Genomic DNA, 14,450 nt, shown 5'->3' on the forward strand with positions numbered 1-14,450 from the left:
AAACCCCCAAATTACTATCCAAAATATACAGAATGCTTTCTAAAACAGATGAATCAATATCACTTCCTATTGCAAAATGGGAAGCGGATTTATCAGTTAACTTAGACCTAAACTTCTGGTCTCAGATTGGCTTAAAAACCTTTCATCTAATTAGAAATCCCAGTCTTCAATTAATTCAATACAAAATATTACATAGAGTGCACTATACAGGTCATCGGATGTTCAAGATGGGCTTTACGTCTACCAACAACTGCTCACACTGCCAAACCAATTCACCGGACAATTATATCCACGCTCTTTGGTTCTGTCCACCAGTTCAGAAGTTTTGGCGCGAGATATGTGAAGACTTATCAAAGTGTCTGAAATGTAACATTCCAACTTCCCCCTTAGTGTGTTTGTTGGGCAGCTTAGATAATGTCACTTCAGAAAAGAATATCGCCCATATGGTTTTCACTGCCCTATGCATAGCCAAGAAAACAGTCCTCATGAACTGGAAAAATAATTTCTAGAATTAAGATTATTTTTATCTATTAGATTACATTAGTCTTGATACAGCCTCTGCCACCACATCAGATCATCCATCACCTAGTGGGGGTGGGGGGTCATAGTTTGGTCCCACCTTCGCTGTTGTGATTGGTGTGGGGGTAGGGATAGGCTTGGGGCGTCGGGGGGTTCCCAGGAGCATTTTCCTTGGGGGACTCAACCCGGGGTTGCGGTTAGGGCTGCACGATTTTGCATAAAATGAGAATCACAATTTTTTGGCTTAGAATTGAGATCACGATTCTCTCACGATTTTCTTTTCCAGTATAAATATTTATTGCACTTATTAACTGCACATCAACTTCGTAACAGTTGAGACTGACCATAAAAACAATAAATAAACATAAAAACAACAAATGTCTCACGTTTTGTTGTTGCCGTAAAATGTTGTACTGCTTGAAATTCCGTCTCCACCGTTGCTCGACGCTGCGTGTACAGAGCAGGAAGTGCAACAATAGAAAAATAGTTGCGGGACGGCACTGTGTAGCGTTTGTCTGGGGTGTTGATCATTTTCCTAAATCCCTAAATCCCACAGTGTTGATGGAGCCATATCTTTGGTCAGGTGATAAGTGATAGCCTCCGTAATTTCTTTGTGCCTGTGGGAGTTCGACGGGTATAGGGAAGCGCTGTATAAGGTTCCCGTTATTGATGTTTGGGTGGTTGACTGGGACGGATTTTCTCCTGTCACTTTCTCGTCATCCGTGACGTGCTCTCCGTTGTTTTTTCCCTGCTAATTTTAGCATCACACGGCACAGCTTCTGTATCACGTGGTATAAGGCTCCGCCCTTGTCATTTGTTGAGCAGGAAGAGTGAGCGCTTGTTTTCATGCAGATTACGTCCCGGATCAAAATGCAGTACAATAGTCGTCGTCTTTTTTTCTTTTTCTTTTTTTTTAAAATTGTTGTCATTTGGAAATGAGATCGCACATAAGTATGAATCGAGATCGCGATTTTCTAACAATTAATCGTGCAGCCCTAGTTGCGGTCATGGCCCTTTAAGGGCTCTGTTGGCTCTTAGGTGACGGTTTCCTCGTGGCTGCTTGCAGCGGGGCTAGGGGAGGATCTGTGCTGACGGACGTGGGTTACTGACCTGGTAGCCTGGCTGCCCCTGGGTGGGTCCTGGATGGGCGTGGGGTTCAGGGGGTGCTCCGTCTCTGGGCTGGGGCCCTGGGTGGGCCTTGGGGGCTTGGGTCCTGGTTGGTGTGTCGCCAGGGTTGTGGGCGGGTGGGTGTATGGGGACCCAGCCCTGGCGCAGGGTGCCGCCAGTGCATCGAGCCACCTGGGGGGCTCTTCAACTGGTGGGGGAGATTGTCACATCATGCAGGAGGTCTCCTCTCTTCAGGAACTCTCTGCAGGAGTGGGAGATATAGGAGAGGTGGAGGAAGATCTCAGCCTGGGCGTCTGTTGTCTTGTGTAGTCTGGAAGATGAGTGGATGACGGGGTGGGTGCAGTTTTCTCTGTGGTGGGTTCGGGTGGGCTGTCCCGGGCTCTGTGAGTCTGGGCGGCGCTGCTAAACTGGGCCCTGGTCCGAATGGGCCTGGGCCCCCTTTCGCTGGCGGGTTGCAGAGTGTGGGGGTGCCCACTGGGGTCAGCGGGGGAGCTGGCCCCAGGGAGGGGTCACTTGCCTCTCCCTTCCCTCCCCATCTCCAGCTGCCTCCCTCTTTCCGCTCCACCACAATCACCCACACATGCAGGGCCTTGGAGTAAAGGTGTGTCACCAGGGTGCAGGGGAGGCATCCAAATTCAAATTCAAATTTTATTTGTCACGTACACAGTCATACACAGTACGATATGCAGTGAAATGCTTGGACAACTGCTCGTGACCTAAAGAAAAAAAGAAAAGGAAAAGGCTATGAATAAGATAGGAAATAAATATGAAAATTAAAAAGGGTAAATTTAACAAGGAAGGAATAAAATAAAATATATAAATTAAAGTTGAAAATAAAATAACTGTACAACAAAATACACAGTATAGAAATATATAAGAATGTATGAAGAAATATAAATATATATATATATATATATATATATATACACAATAACAGCAGCTGTACAAGTATTAACTGGAAATGAAGAATATAATGTCCAGTGTTGTGCAATCCACATTATTTAGTGTCTTGTGCAGTGCAAATATGCTTAAAGTGATTTAAGTGATGAAGTGAAAACAATGTCCAGAAAGTCCAGTGTGTGTGTAAGAACCATATGTGTGGGTCAGTACTGTGTGGTGGTGTGATTGAGAGACCGTATCGCCTGCGGGAAGAAGCTCCTCCTCAGTCTCTCTGTGTTGGTCTTCAGGGAGCGGAATCGCTTTCCTGACCTCAACAGAGAGAACAGTCTGTTGTTGGGATGGCTGAGGTCCTTCACGATCTTCCTGGCCTTGTTCCAGCACCGCCTGCTGTAGATTGAGTGCAGGTCAGGGAGCTCGGAGCGGATGGTGCGCTCAGCTGACCGCACAACCCTCTGTAGAGCTCGTCTGTCCTGCATGGTGCTGTTCCCGAACCAGGTTGAGATGTTTCCCGTCAGGATGCTCTCTATGGTGCACGAGTAAAAGTTCCTGAGCACCTTGGAGGGCAGTTGGAAGTCTCTCAAGCGTCTGAGGTGGTAGAGACGCTGTCGGGCCTTTTTCACCACGGTGTTGATGTGACAGGACCATGACAGGTCCTGCGTGATGTGAACTCCGAGGTATTTGAAGCTGTCCACTCTCTCCACTGGGCACTCGTTGATGACGGGGGTCTGGTAGTTCCTCTCCTGCTTAGTGCTGAAGTCCACTATCAGCTCCTTTGTCTTACTGACGTTTAGAAGGAGGTTGTTCCTCTGGCACCAGTTCTCCAGATTCCTAATCTCCTTCAGGTAGGCCGTCTCGTTGTTATCAGAGATCAGGCCCACCACGACGGTGTCGTCAGCAAACTTGATGATGGTGGTGGAGCTGGTAGTGGCCACACAGTCATATGTGTACAAAGAGTACAGCAGGGGGCTCAGAACACACCCCTGGGGGGCTCCAGTGCTGAGAGTGGTGGAGGCTGAGACATGTCCGCCCATCCTTACTGCCTGTGGTCTGCCAGTTAGGAAGTTGGAGATCCACTGACACATAGATGAGCTGAGTCCCGGATGCTCCAGCTTGGTGGTGAGTGTGGAGGGAATTATGGTGTTAAATGCAGAGCTGTAGTCTATGAAGAGCATTTTAACATAATTCCCCCTTCTAGTGTCCAAGTGAGTGAGTGATGTTTGGAGGAGATGAGAGATGGCATCGTCTGTGGAACGATTTGGACGGTAAGCGAACTGTAGTGGGTCCAGTGTGTCTGGTAGTGAAGAAATGATGAAGTCTCTGACCAGGCATTCAAAGCACTTCATCACTACTGAGGTGAGGGCTACAGGGCGATAGTCATTGAGAGAAGCAGGGTGGGGTTTCTTCGGGACAGGAACAATGATGGACTCTTTGAAGCATGTGGGGATCACCGACTGAGATAAAGAGATGTTGAATATCTCAGTGAACACAGGAGCTAGCTGGTATGCGCAGTCTCTTAGGATACGACCTGGGATGCCGTCTGGTCCTGCTGCTTTCCTGGTGTTCACTCTCTTGAAGGCTCTCCTTACTTCATGCTCGGTGATGACGAGCACGTTTCCAGTGCTGGCAGTATCTTCCTGTCTGCAGCCGTTAGTGCCGCTAACACTAGCATTGTTGGAGTCCTTAGCTGCAGCCTCGAAGTGAGCATAGAAAGTGTTCAGCTCGTCTGCCAAAGTCACGGCCGCGTTCGTCATACCGGTTGTTGGTGCTTTATAGTCCGTTATTGTCCTTAGTCCCCGCCACAGGCTCCTAGAGTCACTCTGTTGGAGTTGTGACTCTAGTTTCCTCCCGTAGCGCTGCTTCGCCTCTTTCACCGCCCTCCGCACGTTATATGACGCGGCTTTGTACGGGTCCATGTCCCCCGTCGTGAGTCCCGTGTTGTAGGCAGCGGTGCGGGATCTCAGAGCGTCGCGGATGGTTTTATCCACCCACGGCTTCTGGTTGGGAAACATTGTGATAGTCTTTGTCTCCACGGTATCATCCGCTAGTTTCCCAATGAATCCCACAACCGCTTCTGTAAACACGTTGACGTCATCATCGGAGCTGTTTCTGAACGTGTCCCAGTCTACGTCGTCGAGTGCGTCCTGTAACGCGGCCACCGATTGATCCGTCCCGCACGCGACCTTCCTCTGAACCGGAACTTCCTGTTTCAGCCTTTGTTTGTATTTTGGCATGAGGAAGATGGTGGCGTGATCGGATTTGCCAAACGGAGGGCGAGATTGTGCCTTGTAGCCGTCCTTGACCGTAGTGTAGCAGTGGTCCAGTGTCCTTTCACCTCTGGTGGGGCAGGTGATGTGTTGATAAAAGTTCAGCGCTGCGCGTTTGAGGTTGGCGCTATTAAAGTCCCCCGTTACAATAAGCGCAGCGTCCGCTTGTGGTGGAATATAAACGACACTTATAATGACCGATGTAAACTCTCGAGGTAGATAAAAAGGACGACACATGATGGACAGTAGTTCCAGATTTGGTGTGCAGGAGCGTGTGAGAGGAACAACGTTCGCACTGTTGCACCAATTGTTGTTCACCATTAAACACACGCCGCCTCCCCTTTACTTCCCCGAGTCCCGTGTCCTGTACATGCGGTGAACGGAGAAGAACTCGGCCGGCTGGATGGCGTGGTCCGGCACCGCTGGGTTCAGCCATGTCTCGGTGAAGCAGAGGAGATTGCAGTCCCGAATTAGACCAAAATACTCAATTTTGCTCTGCAGGGGCCTGACATCCACTCACGAGGATACGTAGGCAGAGCAGTGGGCTTTTTCTAGGCTCCAAATCCGCCCACATCCAAAACTGTAAGAGTCGTGAGAAAGACTCAAATACAGTGTGAGCTTATCACCGACTGCTGCCAGATAGTGAGACGAAAGAGCTGTGCTGACTCTGCCACAGTGACACTCTGAGCAGTAGAAGTGTAACTCTGTGACAGTCAGTCGATGGCTTGAGGAAAAGCTTCTCTTGTTCTGTTTGCCATAATCTGTATTTCTATACAAAGTAGTTACAGTTTTGGTGATGTGGCCTGTTGTTTACTGAAACAAAAGGATTTCACCCTGAAAGCCCCTTAACCGTTTCTGCTGGGTACTGTAGCTTTTAGCAAATATTAGTCAAGAGAATAAGAATAGTATATCTGGGGCTCACTCTAAGTCCACAATAGTTGATGCTAAATAAGAGACAGGAACTCACTGAAGACAAAGGGGAATCTCTCCCTCTGAAACATAAATCTACTTCATTTCATCAGCTGTCTTTTTCTTTCACAATCAGTCTAGCAGACGCTGAGATATTAACCCATTTACCCTGCATTATTTTGCTGTAAAAAATTTAGTGCCGTTTGTACTGTACATCTGTCAGTGTAACTGTTGTTGGAAGGAAGCCATTTTTCCTCCTTTGTACAGAATGACTCATCAGCTCGCTCTTCCCTCACGCCTGCTTTTGCCTCCTTCCGTCTTTACAGGATTAATCTTGGTGTCTCTTTCATTTCATGTTTCCTGCTGCTGGGTAATTAAGCCTTCTGCAGTAATGTGAGCAAAAGCAGAGGTTGTTTTTTAAACGCTCTCTTCCATCATGAGAGTAGAGCGTACCAGCGATGGACCATGAACCATGGCAAAACTAGTTCATGGTGGTTTCCAAGTTGATGTGCTGAGGCACACAGCAAGTCCACATGTGCCTCAGTATTTTTGTGTTGACACAACTTATCATTAAACCTGCACAAATCACATTCATCTCCATTTTCTTATGCTTTTCCAATTCAGGGTTATGGGAGTCTGGAGTCCAGTAACAATTGTGGGTAATTTACAATCACCAGTTAACCTAAACCCACTAACTGCATGTCTGTGGCAGCAAATGTTGGCAGCAAATTTTTATTTTTTTTATTTTTATTTTATTTATTTATTTATTTATTTTAAATTCCTATTTATTCTATTTATCCCCTTCGTATATTTTATTTATATTGTCTCTGTATGTGTATGTATGTATGTGTATATATATGTATACATATATATATATATATATATATATATATATATATATATATATATATATATATATATATATATATATATATATATATATATATATTTTCATTCATTCTGTAACTTCTGTCGGTGCCGTGCTTTTTTGGAAATCGAATTTCCCAGAGGAACCCACCCGAGGGATTAATAAAGTTCTATCTTGTCTTATCTTATCTTATCTTATGTTGAGTCATCTTTTAGTTTTAGTTAGAATTTCAGCATTTGACTAAATATTGTAAGATTATTGTAGACTAAATCTGAGTGGATTCAATTAACTGTAAGAGCTTGTGAGTGGGAGTTGCTCCACCATTTTACCAGGTGTTTTATTTTTCGTGACATCAAATACGAAATGTGTTGTGCGTTTGTCTGACTCTTCTCTTCCTGTGTTGACGTTTGGTTGTGTTTTTATGAGAAACAAGAAGCATCAGAACAATTGTACCGTTTCCTCCGCGCAGATCAGCGGGCGTCTAACCTCGCCGTTCTGCTCGGCTCACTTCCAAACGTGCACCGCTTTTCTACACAGATCTAATCGCACCATAAATTTTTGTTTTTATTCACTGATGAAAGTGCCAGTACATTTCATCATAGTTTCTGTTCTGTTATTTCTTTAGTTGTCATCTCGTTCTTGTCAGGGTGAAAAATGGTCATTGATGAAAACTGTGGGTCAACAAAATTAACACCGGTCTCTGGACTGTGGGAGGAAGTTGGAGTCCCCAGTGAGACCCTGTGTGGAAGAACATGCAAACTGCACACTGATAGGCCCAACCACATCATGGATTTGAACCCACGACCTTCCTGGTGTGAACCAACAGTATTAATACCATGAGTGTTATGCTTGGTACAGATGCTACAAATATGCAATCAAAAATATCTTCAGTATATCTAAAGAAGACTTGGTGCTGTTGCATGTTGCAGGCTATTTCCTGTCAGTACATGAAAAGGTCACGAAAAACAAATCTGTTTCCCAAATTTCTTAGCAGTAGATTTGAGATGGAAGTACATCTCGTGTTTGCCTACACCTTGGTAAGATGTAGCAAGAGGTGCATTTGACCTCAAAACCTAGTAAAGTTGTTTTTAATGCCTGAACCTAGCCAAGCAATGCAGCTTACATTAATAATGCACTGAGAGTGATTACAAATGCAGGGTGAAACTCAGCGATGTGTATGACTCAAACTTAAAAATCTGGTTTGGGGGGTGAAATGAGCCCCTCTGAAATCTTTCTTTCTTTGATCTCTGTAGAAGCTGCTGATAGTGGAGGTTGATGCTCTCGCTGTCCTCAGTTTGCAGAGGAAGTAGAGTCCCTGACTGTTGGGCTTTGCTGACCAGAAGAGATGTGCACACCCAGGAACTTGGTGCTGCTTACCCTCCACAGCAGCACTGTTCATTCAATTCAATACTTTATTGTCCAACGAGGGGAAGTTAGCGAGAGAAAAGAAAGAAGGGGAAAAAAAAAAAGAAATTTATGATTTTATTTATTTACATCAGTGGATCCATGCTGGACAGACAAACTCACTGAGGGACACAGATAAACATCCAGATGTTTCTGTGTGTTTCTGTGTTCAGAAGCAAGATAGAGACTGTGTTTATTTCAGGAACTGCTGTGAGATCGCATTGTTTCTGCAGACATAAATGCACAGGGCACACCTTTACATATTTGAAAACCACTAATATAGAAATTTTTATACATGAGAGGAACCTGCTGGAGGCTGGAGCTTTTCTGTGTGGGGTTTCCTTCTGTGTAGGTATCTGAATATACAACGCTCTTTAATTGGTTTATTTTATGTGAACAAGAGCCTTGAAAAATATAAAGGTAATACAAATACTACTAAACAATTAAAGGCTGTCATTTTAATCTGTGTGCTGCTATCTTTAAGCTAACATGTGTGATCCAGCTACAGTCTGATGGAGGACCCTCAATAGAAAAAATAAAATGAGGCTCAACTTTCACATTTTCTCTGGAGAGAAGAGGTGATATGTGTCTTTAGCATGAAGTTGACTTGCATGAGTCTAAATGAGCCAGATAGTCACACAATGAGATGTGTGTCTGACAGAGAACCCGAGGCCAGCTCGCACAGATGGAGGGAGATTAACAGGGTGTGTGTGTGTGTGTGTGTGTGTGTGTGTGTGTGTGCATTTAAATGGGGGTGCCTATAATAGACTTTCCACCCAGTAGCTGCTTTGCATACTAAATAAGTCCTGTAGCTCTAGCAGATGCAAAATGACCTCCATGCATTTGTTGGTTATGAGCTCTATCGACACTGCAGAGAAGCGCTGACGTGTAAGGAAGCACGTCATTGCATACTGCTGCTTTGGTTTTTTTCTGCTGTGCATGAATCACTGTTCTTGTTTAACATGTCTGACATGAACAAATGTATGTAAATGCAGCCAGTGTTGAAGCGTCTTGATTATGCTTGAGAGCGTTTCCGTGAAGTACTCTGCCACTCCCAGCGCGCCTTCCTGCTGTACAAGCAACTCAGGGGTTTACACAGGGCCACCGACACAAACTGACAATGAAGTGCTTATCTGGATTATGGGTTGGAGTTATGGAGTGTAGCCTACTGTACCTTTACCTCATTGTATTGTGAGCTATACTGGTAACACCTCCTCCCCCACACTTTGGCTGAAAGGTAACTGTAGTACCCACATGGAGCTCTTCAAGCTCACAACTGGATACGCTCCACAGGCACGTAGCAGGGTTATCATAGTTGACTAAAACTAGATGTGAGAAAACATTCAGACGTTTGAAAAAAAAAGTACAACTAACTAACTAAAAATAGAAATATAGAGGAAATCTGTTACTTTGGTTAAACTATTATTATACATTTTACGTCACCGAGTCGGTGACAGATGTGTTTGAGACTCTGGATGTCTACAAGACTGAGCCAGCTTCTTTCAAATAGAGTAGTAATACCTGTGCTGATTTTCCTGTAGGCCCTTCACACAGTAACAATTAAATGGACTGGTTCTTATATAGTGCTTTTCGACTCTCACTGAGCACAAAGACGATTTTATACAACTTGTCTCATTCACACAAATGTCGAACTGCCAAACTTCCAATTAGTAGATGATCTGCTCTACCTCCTGAGATACTGCCACCCCTAAAAAGATCAATTAAAAAGACAAATATAAACTCTGAAACGATTAAAACGAAGCTAAAACGAAACCTTTTGAAACAATAAAAACTAAACTGACAGAAGAATGAATTAAAAACAAATGAAATAAAATTAAAAACTCATTAAAAATGACAAAACTATAGAACCTCCAAACAGACTGAGTCAGAAACACTGCCTTTACACTGGGATTCTTTATTTGAAAAAGTAACTAAGCAACTGATTGCACGACTTGCATAAGCAGCCCTGTGGCCACACTCATTGTAATGCACACAGACTTGCAGAGGATGGTGCGATATTACACTTCAGCTAGAATCAAATGAAAGCATCCAGCAGTGCTAAATTGCATGTGAGCCACTCTTGACCTCTTTAAGACCCCAGAATCTGCTAATGGGCCTTTCTGCCTATTGCCACAGTAACTTCTGACAAAAAGATTTGCTCTGTTTGTTGCTCTAAGAATCAAGCTCAATGCACAGCCGAACAAGAGCCAAAACAAATATTTATCGATCTGAATAGTTGTTGCCAAATCTTAACATGAGAGAATATTAATTTGGCAAAAAGCAAATTGTAGCAAATAAGAGTCCTGACCTTTGATGGTGATCTTTCTCTAATTTGTAATTTAAAAAAGTGTTCTTTTTTTAAAATCCATTTGACTTAAAGCACTTTGCAAAAAAAATTCTTAGAATGGTCAAAAATGATGGCTGGGTCAACAAAATGTGACTTTAACATCTGAGTCTAGTTTTTCATTTTATACATTGGGTGACATCACTGCTGTGATCTTTCCCAAGAAGATTCTTCACCTGTACAGACCTAATCCTCAACCATAGCAGCAGCTCATGGGTTGCCCCTATAATCTGTCTAATCCCTGGTCACACAGGCCTAGCACTGCTGGTCTTTGAGTAAAGAGTTTGCTCAAGGTTGATTGCAGCTGCTAGCATGAAATTGGTTGCAAGGAGGTATACAGGTCTGTCCCAAAACCCTCCCTGCAATTGCTTTGGTCAGTAGATGGTTGCTGAGGTTGCCTGCCTTGCAAACTGGTCTCTAAGCTGCAGTGAACCTGAAGACCGTTTGCCTTCAAAGTAAAAGTTTAGTTTTATGAAAAGCGCAGGCGACTGTGGAAATTTGTCTCCTTCCTCCGTCCACATGGTTTTTGAACAGTTACAACTAGCTGATTGTGTACACTCTCACCTCTGTCAGACTGCTTATAAATGCTCTTCAGCCTGCAGCACTTCCCTCTTTTGTATCTGCTCAAGGCATCTATTGAAACTGTGACCTCATGCAAATACTTGCGTATTGTGATTGATGATAATCTTTCCATTAAGCCACACATTGAGCACCTGTTAAGGAAACTTGAAGTTGGGCCTCTTTTTCTGAAATCTATTGTGTTTCTCTTTCACCGCAGGAAAAAGGCTTGTTGCTACCACTTTTTTACCTGTCCTAGATTACGGTGATATAATTTACACGAACACCTTTGCTCATTCTCACCATCTTTCAGACTCTGTTTATCACGGGACACTTTATGATTTATGACTGGTTGTAAACCTTTAACACATCACTGTACTTTATATTTTCTGGCTGGCCCTCGTTGGCCTTATGCAGGATGATTCACTGGTATAATCTATAAATCTATTTGTGATTTACTCCCTGCTTATATATCAGATTACATGTTACATAAACATCTTAGTCATAGTCTGCAGTCTCTTCATTACATTCATCGTTCCATCAGTTTGTACAGAACTTGGAAAACAGGATTCTCCTTTTCTGCTCCATGTTCATGGAAAACATTACAGAAGGATTTGCAGCTCTCAGCTGATTTCACTTGCAGATGTAAAAGACGTTCAAATGACCCTGTAAAATCATCACTAGGAACGTATTCCTGTTTCTGACATGACTGTGTAAACATTAGACTCTTCTTTTTTTTTATATTTCCTATTTAATTGCTGTTGTATTTTTGTTGTCATTTAATACGTTTGTCTCTCTTGTAAATGAGACATCGAGTCTAAATGGGGCTACCTGTATAAACAAAGGTAAAATAAAAACCAATTTTGTCATCTAAACTCTGGTAATTTTAGTCTTGTTAATTAAATAAAATATCATAAGATTCTTGTAGACTAAATCACAAGTTGATTCATTTGACTAAAATTTAAGGTTTGTTGTGTTTTTACCGGTAAAAGTTGCTCCATGTGGTTTATACAGAGTCGTATTGTTCTTGGCATCAAATGCAAAATGTGTCCAAGTGTTTTTACTTAACCTCCTAGGACTGCCGTCCACATATGGGGACATGACATTTTGGGTTGTCTAGACCACAAACTAAATTTTGCTCTTTCAAATGAGCCATATGGCTCAAAGGGGCACAGTTGTTGTTTCACAGTTGTTGTTTTTGTGCTCAGGAAAAATTCTGCTGTGTTCAGACACCAAATATAGAGTTTTGCACATCATTACTCAAATGTGACTTTATGGTCCCCACGGACCGGTTTATGTCCAACAATATTTTATGGACCGGCCTTTAAGGCGTCACCGATAAATACAACAAAATAAAACCAGTACCTGTACCAAAATTTGTTCATAACACACAGGAAAAGACCCAGGGAAACCTAAACGATAAAAACTGATTAAAAACCCCGAAACCATAAATTTCACACCCGAGCCTCAACTCTTGCGGCCCGGTACCAAACGACTCAAGGACTGGTATCAGGCCATGGCCCGGGGGTTGGGGACGGCTGTTCTATCGAACACTATAAAGCCGACAAAGAGAAATTAGAAATGCATACCATGAGTTCAGGTTTTAGGAGAATAATCGCTGTCTTGTTTTCGGCAAGGGAAAAAAGGTTGTAGAAAAAAAATCTTTAAAAATGGATCAAAGTAATCACAAGGAGGTTTTTTGTGTACCCAGCGACCGCCAGCAAGCACTTGCCAACCGATTGTGGGCCTTTGCTGTGTAAATGTAGCCTTTGTGAGGTCCTCTGTTGCTGTGATCAAGAGGGAAATCTTGTCCAGACCCTACTGACTTTTGCCTGTCTTTTCCTCTGCCAACACAATGTGGTTGCCTCTCTAACTTGTTTTTCTTTTCTTTTTTTCTTCCATAGGCGAAGCCCCTAAATGACCCTATCCACTCTGAATGAGAGGGCAAGATTCGACTTGTTTCAGACTCTGGCCACCAGCATTCTTTACCAGTGTAGAAGATTAGACTTGACAGCACAGTTTTACCTCCCGTCATTGGTTCCAGTCAGAGAAAACCACATCTGCTTTCTACCTCGAAGGGAAATAGAAAAGGAAGAAACATCCGTTTACTTTCCATGATTAGTTCCTCATCTTCTTCTCATTGCAGTGTTTTTCCATTTTACCTCAGGGATCCTCTCCCACTGTCTACCTCCACCACTGAAACAGCCAGCCCAGTGACTGGAACACGAAGCAATAATACACCCGTGACCTGCCGCTGTTGTTACCGTGACAACCAGTATTGCCTCTCAAGATCTCAGTGCAACCGTGACGTGAGCAAAGACCTTTGACCTGTAACCACCTGCCAGCCCTTACCTGTTCACGGCCTAAATAGAACCGATCAACACAAACCTGGTCTGCTTCTTACCTAAAGGAAAACCCTCATTAAGCTCACACTTTCTACTTCAGGCAGACAACTGTATACCTCAGCAAACACAACTTCTGGATAGTCAGGAAACAGAAGTAAACTTTCAGTCACGACTCACTATCCTGGTGCTTTAATCTACCCAGCAGGCGACACATGCTCACTAACCTGATGCTTTAAGCCACGCAGTAGACTTCTCACTCTGGAATCTTCCAATTGCCTTAAAGGCACGAGTATAGCAACAGTAGCCAGGTACTTGCACAAAACTTCAGTTCATCTGACCCTCAGCAAAGTCACATCATACACAAGCCTCAAGATCTGAGCAGTAGCAGAAATCAGCAATCGCTCAGGGGACGGCTTTGGAAGTACCCCCACCGCCTTGAGTTTGGACGTCTCTGTGGGACAGCTGGAGTAGTGAAGCTACCCCAGGAAGAGGAGAAAGTATTGGGAGCCTCATGTTCTCTTACTACTCTGCAGGAAGATGCAAAAAATAAAGAACTGACTGTCAGATGTAACAGAGCGTTATATGCCCGAACGAAGTAAACACAGAACATATCCGTATGGTGACGGAGAAGAATAAAAGAAGGAAACAAAACAAGCTTCTCCTACAGATGAGAATATAATGGTGAGTCGTTTTTTTTTTTGTTTGTTTCACCCCCCACCCCTACCCCCTTTAGTTTTATATTTTTCATTTCTTATAGGTATCACTAACTGACATTTGAATGACATTTCTGCCTTATTAAATGATACAGAGTGGAGCCAGACAGAAGATTAGGGAGAGATGGAAGGAGCGCTATGCAGTAAAGGTCATTAAATGCTTCAATAAATCTTAACAAAGAAACATCACACTACTTTCTAGCCACACTGAGGTTTATTGCTTTAAACAATTGAAAGTTAAATATGACAAATTATCAGTGGCTGTGTCACATTTTGATGGTGCATATGGTGCCTTTAAGTGGTCCTTAACATTTAGCTTGATGGCTATAATAGAAACAAAGTCGACATTTAGGGCCATCTGCCTAAAAACTTGAGTAAAACGTCTTCTAGTATTTCGAAATCATGTGCTGTGAGATGATAAAATGTTCAAAATATAGATTTTTCTAGTATGACTCCAGGAAAGGATGGAAAACAGTGTTGCTCTGTCACTGAAATGTC

At 43.3% G+C, this 14,450-nt stretch overlaps 1 protein-coding gene across 6 annotated transcripts in view; it reads left to right on the forward strand.

Annotated features, from left to right (window-relative positions):
- LOC113021416 (thyroid hormone receptor alpha) overlaps window positions 1-14,450 on the forward strand; it is a 113,489-nt gene that overhangs the window by 26,702 nt on the left and 72,337 nt on the right. For 3 of the 6 annotated variants that reach the window (XM_026166063.2, XM_026166064.2, XM_026166065.2), the window contains exon 3: window positions 12,799-13,920. The gene's annotated coding sequence lies outside the window, so the exon portion shown is untranslated. Of the gene's footprint in view, window positions 1-12,562; window positions 13,921-14,450 lie in introns of those variants that run through there. The other 3 variants (XM_026166066.2, XM_080301044.1, XM_026166067.2) reach the window with 2 other exon arrangements.

The sequence above is a fragment of the Astatotilapia calliptera genome, chromosome 4 (genome assembly GCF_964374335.1).
Source record: "Astatotilapia calliptera chromosome 4, fAstCal68.1, whole genome shotgun sequence".
Taxonomy (NCBI): Eukaryota; Metazoa; Chordata; class Actinopteri; order Cichliformes; family Cichlidae; genus Astatotilapia; species Astatotilapia calliptera.